This window comes from Ascaphus truei, chromosome 2 (assembly GCF_040206685.1).
Source record: "Ascaphus truei isolate aAscTru1 chromosome 2, aAscTru1.hap1, whole genome shotgun sequence".
NCBI classification, from domain to species: domain Eukaryota; kingdom Metazoa; phylum Chordata; class Amphibia; order Anura; family Ascaphidae; genus Ascaphus; species Ascaphus truei.
The window spans coordinates 472,982,597-472,995,507 of NC_134484.1; the positions used below are offsets into that span (position 1 = coordinate 472,982,597).

A 12,911-nucleotide genomic window follows, 5' to 3' on the forward strand; every position below is an offset into this window, starting at 1 on the left:
TCTGACCTTGTGAGACCAAGAACTGAAATTATTAAAACTACATTTTTATTATAAGTGGTGTCCCACACATGTCAAGTATCTGGGAATTAACATGACCAGATTCTACCACTCCCTATATCAGAAAAACTATCCCCCTCTATTTGAAAATATTAAAAAGGACCTGGTCAAATGGGAAGGACACCAGATATCCTGGATTGGCAGAATGATATCAGTAAAAATGAATGTCCTCCTGAGGCTCCTATACTACTTCCAGACCCTCCTGGTCCGCATTCCAGTGCCTGGATTGAAAAACCTGCAAAACAAAATTTTCCACTTTATATGGCAAGGCAAAAGACCCAGGGTGGCCAGAATGGTCATGATAACCTCGAGGAGAGGAGGGGAGGGGGGGGGGATGGGTGTTCCGAATGTTCTCAAGTACTACCAAGCAGCCCAGTTAAGGCAAGTGGTGGTTTGGAACACCGACCCGACCCAGACTTGCTGGTTGTCTATTGAAACGTACTATGCGAAAACGCCTTCTCTGCCAATAGGTTTGTGGGCTGGTGAGAGAAGAGATACACAGTCAAAGAAAATAGAACTCGAAGCGATGAGACATACGTGGGAGATTTGGACACAAAACAAAAATAAATTCGGCTTGCTATCCCCCGTCTCACAGCTTACTCCACTGTTTGACAACCCGGAGTTCCCCCCAGGTTGCGATTCTAATCAATTCAATCAATTGAAAGCAAGGGGTATCAGGGTAATTGCTGACCTGTTAAATAACGGTAAACTATTGAGCTTTCAGGAGCTTCGAGCTAAATATGAGATACCAGATCTAAATTTATTTAAGTATCTCCAAATTAGGCATTTTCTTCAAAAATTATCCCTAAGGTTGGAGTTCCCCTCTATGTTAGAGTTCGAGGTGCTAAATAGCAAAGGCATCTACCAAAAAGGCCTAATAACAAAGATCTACGGTAGTCTTGGTGGTGATAAACCCATCCAATTAAAATACCTACTGGTAAATAAATGGTTAAAAACAGATATACTGTGCTGTATTGTGTTTTATTATGTTTTTTATTGTGTAATTATATCTGTCATCAGATTCACGAAAGCAAAAAGAGCATGTGACAAATTGCAAACAGACATCACACTGCATAGGAGGAAATCGGACAAAGGTGCTGCTTCCCGCAATATTGCTTCTTTTGTATGCAATAAGATGTCAGTCTGTGTGAGTGGGGTGCAACAATCGCATTCATGGGATGAGACAGCACAGCAGTGAGTACCAATCAGATGTTGCTTTTGCTGATCTACATGTCTACAAAGTACATAATACAGGACCAGATCACCAAAGCACATATAAGAAAGCCAAGAAAAAAAATATGCTTTAAAATAGTGTGTGTGTGCGTGTGTTGAGCACGCGCATTTTAAGTGTCACTGTTTTGTCAAAGAAATTGAATTTGTGATGTTGATGTTTTTAATTAAAATTCAAAAAATTTCAGTGACAAAAAAACAAAGACACAAAGAAGTTTGACTTAGAACGTGCGTGCGCAGCACATACCCCCCCCCCCCCGCCAGGTTTTTACCTATTTGCACTTCTATATGTATAGTAACTGTGACTTCCTCGTGTTTCTGTGTATCTCTGTGTGTCTGTGTCTCTGTGTGCGCTGAATCTGTGCCTGTGCGGTGTCTGTGCGCGCCCGCACTTACTGCGCCGAGCCAGTGGCAACGTCTCTTGTGCATTCGTACCGTGCGCGGGAGGCCTTCGCATGCGCGCCGAGCTGGCAACACTGATGACCTCTTCTGCCAGCAGTGACGTCACTTCTGTGACTGCAGTTCCGTCACCATGAATGTGATTTACTCCAAGGGAAATTTTCATTTATTAATTATTTATAAAATGTTTTACCAGGAAGTAATACATTGAGCGTTACCTCTCGTTTCCAATTATGTCCTGGGCATAGAGTTATGATGACAAATACAGTTACATAAGTGAACAGGGTACACAATATATACAAGACATTGCATGCACAGTTAGGGATAATATATATTATAGGCGTATGTAACAGTTACAGACCTGAATCAAATGTGAGATAGCTTTAGTTTAGTTTTTAAAGAACTTAGACTTGTGGTGGCTGTGAGAGTCTCCGATGATTGTTTCAGTTTTGGGGTGCACGGTAAGACAAGTAGGAGCAGCCGGATACTTTGCTGAACCTTGGGATCATGAACATTCTTTTGGAGTCAGATCTCAGATAAGTGCTGCATGTGGTGAGGAGCTTGTTCAGATAGACGGGTAGCTTGCCCAGAAAGTATTTGAAGGCAAGACAGGAAAGATTAACTTTGTGCCTAGACTCAAGTGATGGCCAATCTAGTTCTTTGAGCATTTTGCAGTGATGTGTGTTGTAGTTGCATTGGAGAACAAAACAGCATATTGAATTGTAGAGGGTATCAAGTTTGTTAAAGTGGGTTTGGAGTGCCAAGCCATACAGTATACTCCACATAGTTGATAATTGGCATTAGCATTAGCATCTGCTGTGTAATACGCTTTCTGACCAGCAGACTTAGGGAGGATTTGTTCCTGTAAAGTACACCTAATTTGATACCCTGAAATCCAAAACCTATGCCAATATGCATCCCAAATGTTAAATGGGAGTCAAACCATATGCCCAAGTATTAAAAACTAGTAAAGGGAGTTAGGGATGTAAACTAAAGACTAGAGGAGAGAATCCAGTCTAGCAAGGAATGGTTGTGAGATTTCAGCTTTGTGTGACGACTCAGGAGATTTCTTCCCCTCCTTGTCCCTCTCTCCCATCTCCTATTGCCCCTTCTCCTCCTTCCCACTCCTCTCCTTTGTCTTCTACCCCTCTAACTTTGCCGCAGCGCGTTCCCTGCAGGTCTGGCATACCCACGCGGTCCCCGAGTCCCTGCTGCGAGCCTCCCCGCTCCCTCGCTTTCGCGGTGCCCGCATTACCTTCCCCAGTGGTGGCGTCCGTCCCGTTGCCTCCTCCCTGCGTGGTGCCCGCGGCGTGGTGTTCCGCGCACCTGGTGACGCGTCCGGTGCGTACGCTCTCAGCCCACGGAGGGCGCGCGCACACGCCTCTCCTCTGGGCTCTGTGCCCCTCCTGCGTCCTCCCCTCGGTCCGTCTGTGTTGCAACCTGTGCGCGCGCATCCCCATCTTACAGAGGGCGCGTGCACATGCTCTTCTTATCCTGTTCCCCATGTCTCCGCCTCCCAAGCCCTACAGGCCATTCCCCTGACTGCCCCTTCTGTCTCCTCCTCTTCTCTCCCTGTCATCTCCCACTTCTCTCTCTACTACTCTCCTCTCTCCCATTGGTATGACCTCCTTTATAATCCCTGTCTGTCCACTTCTTCCCCACTCTGCATAGTTCCTGTTTCCCTGTGTGTACCTGACCTATGCTGTGCTCCCTCTGTGTTCCTGTTGTTTCCTGCTCCTGTGTTATCTTGGATTTCCCTGGCTTTGACCCCTGCTTGTCCTGGACTACTCTGCTCTCTGGTATCCCTCTGAACCCTGCTACGCATACCACTTCGCTTACCTCTGGCTTCCTAGGACCTGGCTTATACTCTGACGATTCTACCCTCTGGACGCCTGAACATTGGCACACGGACACGACTATTCTTACGGACATCCCCAAGCGTTTCAAGTATATACTAACACTCTTCCAACAGGCCCAGCAACGCTATACCACACTCCGGGCTTGCTCCCACTACTGTGGGTGTGTGGTATCATACCGTTCCCACCTCAGTACTGGGGTCTAGCCAGGTCTGCGGGCATGCAGGCGTGACAGTTTGTCCATGTGGGTTGGGAAATGAGTTGTGTTAGGTTAAGTGACTTGAGTTGTATCTGGATTTTGTTTTGAGGGTTGAGCCAATTGTAATTGAAATCCCCAAGAACTGGCAGCTCACTCTTCTCATTCAGAGAGGAAATTAAGCCAAGAAACTGGTCATATCAGTCAGGAACTGAGAGGGGCTTTAGGGGGGCGGTAGATGAAAGCAACCAAGACGGGATTAGAAAAGGGGAGACAGATTTTTGCCAACTAGGATTTCAAAAGAGGGTGGGCTTGGGGGGCAATTTAACAGCGTAAATTGTAAGTTGTCTGCAATATAAAATAACACCCTTCCTCCTCTCTTTGTCCTATCTTTCCTAGAAATGGAGTATCCGTGAATGGCAATATTTGCATCGAGGGTTTTAGGGTTAGCCATGTTTCTGTGAGAACGATGGCTTTGGATTTATGCATAAGGCACCATGCCCTTAGTACATCCAGTTTGGGCAACAGGCTCTGGATATTTATATGGGCGACAGAGTACCCCCTTCAAATTCCAAAAAGGTCTATGTTGTATGGGACAGAGTTGAAAAGGGAAGGCCTGGGTTAAGTTCACTATCAACCGCTATAGAGAGTAACAGTATGAGTAGAAATTTGAGTAGTTGTTTGCAAGTTGTAAATTTGTGATGTTTGCCATTAGAGTAAGCGGTGGTTTGTGTGCTGGTTTTCAGAGTTCTCCACCAACATTCAGCAGATAGTGCAAGGATTTTGAGTAATCCAGGGTGTATAATGATATTAGGTGTGGGCCAGGAGGTAGGGGATTGCAATGGAGAGAGAGAGAGAGTAACATTTCCATGAGGCCCCAAGAAAGAACCTTAAGGTGTCAGGGGCTTGTGTTGGAGATCCTGCAATGTGGGGACACTGATAATGTATATTTCAAGAGGGGACTCCATTTTGTCTGATAGAGCCATTTTATACTAATGTCGCCATTTTGTTGTTTACTGCCTTTATAACCCAATTATGTTGGCTGAACTCCCAGAACATGGTCAGATAAAGAGTGCCTCAATAAAAACAGGAAGTCCAAGCCACGTATGCAAGTCCAACATATGTGCTATCTCAGCATTTCAAGTAAGAATATATGGCTTTGGTCAAGGACAAAGTATTGTAACTTTTCAGATAAATAACGTAATGTCAAAATATGGGAAGTAATCTTTTGCACGTATACACCCTCGCTCGGCTATATAAACCTGATTGTAACTAATAATAAACAGAGTGAAGTAATTGACAAAGAGCATTCGTCTCTGACTCGTTTACTTCTCTCCCGAAAGTTTGACTTTTCCTGTCCAGCACCTTAGAGGGGTTTTGGCCTCCCGGGAGGATCTTCCGAGTTGAAGGGGACGATCCCTACTAACGTTTGAGTAGAGGATAAATTTACAGACCCTTTTGCTGTTCTTGCCCTCGCTGGGAAGCATGGCCTGGCTGGACCTTAAGCCAGGAAGGTACTGTGCACCAATGCAAGGGGAGAGGGTAGTGCTGCCCTAACATCCACTGGGAAGGATTGCTCGCTAGACACTGGGTTACAGGTGCCCGAGCACCCTAGGTACTATTGGGGTTAGTTAACCCAGGACTATTATTGCACTGTTGTTATTGTGTTTGTATTGCATTGCTGTTTGCACATTGGTGTCTGTTGCTATACTGTGGGATCACAGTAAAGACGTATTGCATAACCTGTGTGAGTTTGATTTCTAGGTATACGGCATAGGTATACCGGTTCCCATAAGGAGCAATCCCGCCAACGCTGGGTCGCGAGTGGAGGCGCTGCACTCATTCACCCAAGATTCCCCATATGCGGAGGCTTAGTCCCCTGTAAGCAAACAGATAGCACTGTAGCGCATAACACCTGCATTTTCCCTTAGGGGTAGGGAAGGAGTGTTACATTTGGAGGCGCTGCTCAGATTCAGACCTCAGGTGCCTGGAACCAAAATGAAACCAAATGAAACCAAAAGTATTACCATATTTGTACCGTCAAGACAGGAGGTCCACCATTGGGCCATGGAGTTCCAGGTACCTCCCTGTCACGTGTGGCCGTCGGCCATGTCCTGGCCAATATCCATTCATACAACGTGTGCCTAGCTCAGTGGGGTTTGCCAGGGTTAGCCACAGCTCAGCCCCATGGCCAAAAGTGGGACCCCACTTCTACCTGGGGCATGGTCCTAGTTAATGCCCATTGTGATTTAAGCGAGGAGGGTGGGTCATAAGCCCTACCCAGTGAGTGTCCTATTATCTACCTCGCACTGATAGTCAAAATGGAGGACCCTAGCCCAGGGCCAGTCCCTAACTTGGATGTAGGAACTGACCTTCCCCCTTCCCCAGGAGGCCCCTGCAAGAGTGAGGCTAGCATAAAGTCCCGGCAAAGCAGACGATCTGGCTCTGAGGGAGAACCTGCGTTCGGAGAGTCAACACAACTACTGGCTGACAAACTTGCGCAGTCATCACAAGCCCACCACTACCTAAAGCTGAAGGCTTTCTCTGGCGTGTGGCTTATGCTGTTGGGAGAAGAAGAGTTTGAGGAGTGGAGAGACAATGCGGTACAAGTGTTGCAAGAATGGTCCTGCTCTGATGCAGTCAAGAGGCAGTGGATCGTGGCATGCCTGCGGCCTCCGGCCACCACTATAGTTTGGTTGTACCGTGAGTGTCATGCGGAGGCCAATGCCCAAGCCCTGATCCTGGCCTTAACTATAGCTTATGGCACTAAGGACAATGCCATTGCTTTACTGGCCCAGTTCCACACCCTCAAACAAGATGAGGGGAAGAATTATCGGCGTTCCTTCGACGGCTTCAATTGGCACATTGGACCCTGATCTCAAAGAAGGCATTCGAGTGTCTGATCTAGATGACTTCCGAACCAAACATTTTCTGCGGGGAGCATTGCCTACACACCCGATTTCTCCTAGGATCAGCTGCACCATTTCTATGGAGACTCCTCCTAACATTGAAGACTTAATGGATCAAGTGTAAGATCAAGAGGTTATCCTGCGGTTCCATACCCCCACCCAGGCTCCAGGCCCTAAGCCAGGGGTGGGGAACGTCAGGCCCGAGGGCCGTATAAGGCCCTCAAAATCATTTGGTCTGGCCCTGCTAAGACAACTGCTATAACCGGGGTCGCACTAATTTTTAAAAAAATGGCCTCCGCGCGCCCGATCGGGAGGAGGTGGTGTGAGGCGCCAGCAGCCCTACGCGATCCCTAGCAGTCACCGTACTAGCCTCAGCAGCCACCGTACTTCCCCGCACTCCCCCCGCACTTCCCCCATGCTTCTCCAGCAGTTCCCCCTCGCACTTACCTCAGCATCCGCCCTACACGATCCCCCCAGCAGCAGCAGCAACTACCAGAGGTAGGTGGGTGGGGTTCTGTGTGCCTACATGCCTGCCGTGTGCCTGCCTGTCTGTATGGCCCGCGAACGATGTTATAAATATCCAAATGGCCGTTGGCAGAAAAAAGGTTCCCCACCCCTGCCCTAAGCCATGGGCAGACATGGCCAGCTCCGCGAAGGGGGCAGTTGGCAGGAAAGACCCCACAGCAGCAAGTACTCCAGAACCGCCCCGACAGACTCTCCCAACGCCTGCTCAAGCATCCCGAAGCCTGGTTCTTTTCAGTCCAGGACTCGAATGTACCATCACTGCTATGAGTGCGGGGGAGAGGCATGTATAAGGAGAAACTGCCGTCAGAAGGTAACTACTAAGAGTCAGTGTCCTTGACTTTCGTTACTCACACAGAGGTTCAGTCGCCCGACGACCGGAGAAGTGCGGCACCTGCCAGTCCTGAGAAGGAGCTCCCAGCTGACCTCTCCAGTCGAATTGGCCCCACAGCACTGATCTGAGTACTAATATAAAAAAATTACGCTTCGGCTCTATTGGACACCGGGTCTCAGGTAACCATTGTCTACTGATCCTTCTACGACCGTCATCTGCAGCATCTACCGCTGAAGTCGGCAGAGAGACCATGACCGTATGGGGCCTCAGTAGCCAGATTTAGCCGATCGACGGTGTGATCAAGGTAGAGATGAACATACCTCAACTCAATACCAACGTGGAATAAAAGATGGCGCTGGACGGACTTGTAACAATGGTAGAGTTGGTATTATACTCACTATATAGGAGGAAGTGACGCCTGCTGCTAGAGTATCAAGCAGGGAATCTTCAATTCCCCTGTGTATGCAGAAAGGAAAAAAGTTATACAGTATATACTCCTGCGCACATAAACAGTTAAAAAAGAACTCTAGTTCTTAGAGGTCAAGAGATTTTAGCCATATATTTTTGCTTTAATTGCTGAGATAGCACACATGTTAATCTTGCATATGTGGCTAGACTTCCTGCTTTTATTAAGGGACTCTGATCTGACCATAGTCTAGGAAATCAGCCAATATTAACTAGGTTAAAATTCAGTAAACAACAAGATGGCGGCGTTAGTACAAAATGGTTATAATATCAAAATGGAGTCCCCTCTGTCTAATATACATTATCAGATTGCATGGTATCTTGTTTATAATTGTTTCTTTTATTTTGAACATTGATTTGGCATTGTGTTACATGATGCATTATGCATCATGTACACACTGTACAATTAAATTGTTTGATTGGCATTTGGTATATACTAATGTAACCATGCTGTAAAATGGCTGCAGTCATCTCTCCTGCTGACAGTAAGGCCTGGTAAGTTATGGGCATGCCAGCAGTAATTATGGAGGTTTGCCCTCACACCCTGGTGAGGTGCCCTATGTATGGATGGGAGTGGCCACAGGCTCTGACTCCATGGTTAGTGATGTCAGAGTTGTGTCAGCCCCCAGAGGATACATAAGGCACAGCACTGATCAAAAGTAGTTGAGAAGTGGTTGCTAAGCTGTTGGAGGTTTAGGTAATATACCTGGAAGGAGAACAGAGTGATTCTGTACTAAGTTGCCAATAATGAGACTGTGACCAGGGACCTGGCAAAGGTGAAGTATCCCTGCGGGGATAGTGAATCCCTACATTAGGAGGACATACCTTTCAAAGGGAAGTACGGTGAACAATGGAGGGCTAATCACATCCATTATGGAGGGCAGCTGGCCCACCGTACAAATAAAGATGTTCCTTATTAACAACACTCTCGTGTGCAAGTGTGGAGTTATTGCACAGAGAGGGGCACCACAGAGGAGTTCCTCACCAGGACCATCCCCGAGTGACCGAAGGGATCCTGATGAGGTGGAGGCGCTGCACTGGATCTAGGTAGGACTCAAGCACACTACCTCAGCTGCCTGTCTGGGTTGGCAAATCCCCACACACCATCATGCGGGAGACTCAGGAGTCCTGTTGCCAACAGGTGCACCACCAGACATCACACTGTAATGGGGACTGGTTAGACCATAGGGGCCAATATGAGATTGGGTTGGTCAGGCCGGTCCAGAAAATCCATTACACTTATTTGGCTAGGTGCTGTGCTTTCTTGGGTGATGAGATTTATTTTGTTTTGCAATATTTTGAGATGCAATGTGATTTGATATTCAGATGTGCTGATTTTATTTGTTTATGTTTTGGTAATCCTTAACCATTTATTTGTATATTGGCTAATCATGAGCTAAATATACATACATACATACATACATACATACATACATACATACATACATACATACCACGTTTTAAGCTATGGTGGGTGAAAAAGGCAACAAGAAACCTCCGACGTATTGCACATAGCAATATTTTTTTCACCCATCATAACTTAAAACGTGATGGTAAACCCTACAGCCTTGAAAATGCAAAGCCAGCAGTACAACCAACTCAACACTGATGATACCCATTAAGGTTGAAACATGTCTGTGAATGGTTTCTCTGGCTTTGCATCTGATTCCCATGCTGTGCTTTAAAGCTGTGTTAACAGTGAGCATTAGCTTATATGGGCTCCATGTAACAATGGTTTTTCGGATAAAAGGTGATACATTGTGTGCTCATTTGCATGTAATTTCCCAGAATCCCTTGCTGCAATGGAAGCACTATATGCTGGGGATAATGGTGATAGGCAGGGTTACAGACCTGCCTAAGACATGTGAATGTGCTCACAAGTGATCTTTTTATTTGAGATATATATATATATATATATATATATATATACACATATATACATATATACTCATATATATATACACATATACATACACACACACACACACAGGCATGATGAAGCCAATGTACAAATAAAAGGGTGGGGGCACTTGCCTGGGGAGGGTGGTTAGGCCTCGTGCGTGGGTATCGGGCAGTGTGGGTTAACCACTTAATCACTTTAGCAGTTAATAACCTGCAAAAATAATTAAGGGGTTTAAAGACATTGCAAATACATTCTAATGTATTTTTCTGGCAACGGAGGAGGACAGGGACGTTGGTGGCTGTCGGACGGCATTCATATTGCTGTGATAAGTAGAACTGTATTTTTTAAAATTTATTTATACCTTTAATGTGTTTAATAATGGCCAAATAATTTATTATCCATGTGTGGATAATCGTTATTTTGCCCATTACTGTACGTGTTTGGTGGTAGGGTGGGGGGGGGTATTAATTTATTTAAATGTATATGACATGTTTCTTTTTTTTACATACAGGGATGGTTCCTTAGGTCTGCGGGGACCTCTGGAGACCACCTGTGGACTCACGGACGCCCACGGGTACCACCTGCGGACCCACCCACGGGGGACACCTGCAGGGTAGAACCGGGGGCCCCACAGCTGTGGGAGCCCCGCGGACCCGTAGTGACCACTGAGGGCCCCAGACCCCGTGGGAACCACCCAAGGGCCCCGACACCTGTGGGGCTGACCCGGGGACCCCCAGACACCCACGGGCCCACCCGTTGACCCCATGTGGGGCCCATGGTGACCCCAGGGAGCACCTGGAGGCCCATGGCGCCTGGCGGGGACCACCCCGAGACCCCCAGACCCTGTGGGCACCCCCCTCTGGTGCACTCTGGGCCTGCGAACACCCGTCGAGACCACCGGGGACTACTGTATGTCTGGGGTATGAATCCTGTATGTAAAATAATAAATAATGTTTTTATGGGGGTACAGTGGGTGGGTGGGTTATGTCTTAATGTTTATTAAAGCTGCAGTTCAGTCTTTTTTTTATTTATTTTTGTACTTCAATAATTTCATGTGGGCAATCTCTAATTACCTAAAGAACTGTATAGCTGCAGGTCAATTCGTTCTCCATGTATTGATCGGTGAAATTTGGTGACATAATTAGTGAAGGGATCTGTTTATATTCTGCTTCAGTCCGTCAGTGGAAGCTCATGAATATTCATGAGCACTCCTGCACTGACATGTGCTAAAGGGAGGGCAGGGCTGACAAAGGGGTGTGCCAGGGCTTGTGACAGGACATGAAGGGGCAGTGCCTTAGCAAATGGCTATTAAAATAGAATACAAGCAAATTGGTTTTTCAAAGTTGTTTTTTTAAAAACAGAAAATGCTAAATGTATTTTTTCTTACTACAGAAATGATTTATTAAAAAAAAAACACACATGCAGGATATTGACTGAACTGCAGCTTTAAATATGAATGTTTATTGTGGGGCTATTCTGTGTATTGTTTTTATTGTGGGTAGTGGGGGTGGGGAAGGGGGTATTGTCCTCAAGGGTGGGTGGGTAGGCCTCCCGGGTGGGTAGTGGGGGAGGCTGGTTTAACCCCTTAATTACTATAGCGGTTAATAACCGCTTAGGTGATTAAGGGGTTAGGGAACATTAAATTGGCTCTTTTTATTCTTGTGTATGTTTTTCAGCACCAGAGAGCAGGGACGGGGTGAGGATGAGGACGGCCTTCATCGTGGCAGCCGGGCAAGGTTGAGTGCATTATGTATTTATTTTATTTATTGTGATTATTGTATTTGAAATGGGTAAATGCATTACTATCCATATGTGGATAATAATAATTTTGCCCATTACTATACTGTATGTGTTAGGGGGCTGAGCACTTTGCGCTCTTAAAGCCATCGGAGCTTAGTGCAAAAAAGCAATCGGCCCCTTAGCCTTTTTAACATGACCCCATCTATTTATTTGTTTCAGTACAGACACTTAGCTAAACTTCGCAAATTCATATATAAAAAAAAAGTGTACCCATGCCTGGTTTTGGCTACCAGTCTGCCCTCCCTGTCAGACACGTCCTTGTAACAGTGCAGGCAATGACAGGACCAATCCTGGGTTTTCCACACAGAAGCAGCTCCCTTGAGTGACAGAGGAGGATGTGGGACTAGGCATGTGTTCTGCCCAACCCTGGGTTCAGACCTGGTACCTTCTTCCCTTGTACTTAAGGGGCTGCACTACTACATTTAGCAGTGCCTCTCCCCGCTTGAGAGAAGCTGCTAACACACAGCAGTGTCTGTGCATTGACACCTTCTGTTCCTCTTCCCCTCGGGGGAGAGTGTGTGAAACCATTCCCCTGATTCTACTAGAGGACTAGGGAAGAGTAAGGACTGCCTCAGATGCCCTTGGTCTGGAGTGTAGATCCAGGGACCATCCAGAGGTTGAACACCTGTGTGTGAGCTGTATTGGGCAGAAGCCTATGTTATACTGTGAGGAAGCAAGAGAATGAAGAAGTTCCAGTTTAATATACTCCAGCCTAGTGTGCAATCTTTCTGGGGGGAGTGGAGTAGTTCTTTTGCAGGAGAGTGCCTTCATACATCTGGAGCCTGCAGCAGATGGAGGCTCTGTACTGTCAGAGATAGAGACCCATGATGTACCCCAGAAGCCTATCCTGTTCTCCCCAGCAACATGTAACGCTCGGCCTACCCACAAGCCAGACGAGACCCAGGGACTGAGGTGGAAAGGAGTAATACCACACAACTAGCAGTAAACGGGGGCACAGCCAGTGTGTGGAAGTAGCGCAGGTAGTCCTGGAAACTAAAATAGAATGGGTACCGTACTTGCCAACTCCAGCATAGAAAGGTAAAGTCCGTAAGCCAATGGTCGTGGGATGGAGAGAGCAGCGTAGTAGAGTGCCAGTAAGCCTGGGTCGTGGAGTCTTCCCAAATGCACAAAATCCCATGCAAATTTGCGAGTTTTCCCAAATCCACTACATCCCATCCATTGATGGTCAGAGACCCATAACTCTGCATTTCCAACCGTAATACTTATTTGAGAGAGAGCC

General features: G+C 46.6%; 1 pseudogene; it reads right to left on the bottom strand.

Annotated features, from left to right (window-relative positions):
* LOC142488337 (uncharacterized) overlaps positions 1 to 12,911 on the bottom strand; it is a 48,831-nt pseudogene that overhangs the window by 5,422 nt on the left and 30,498 nt on the right.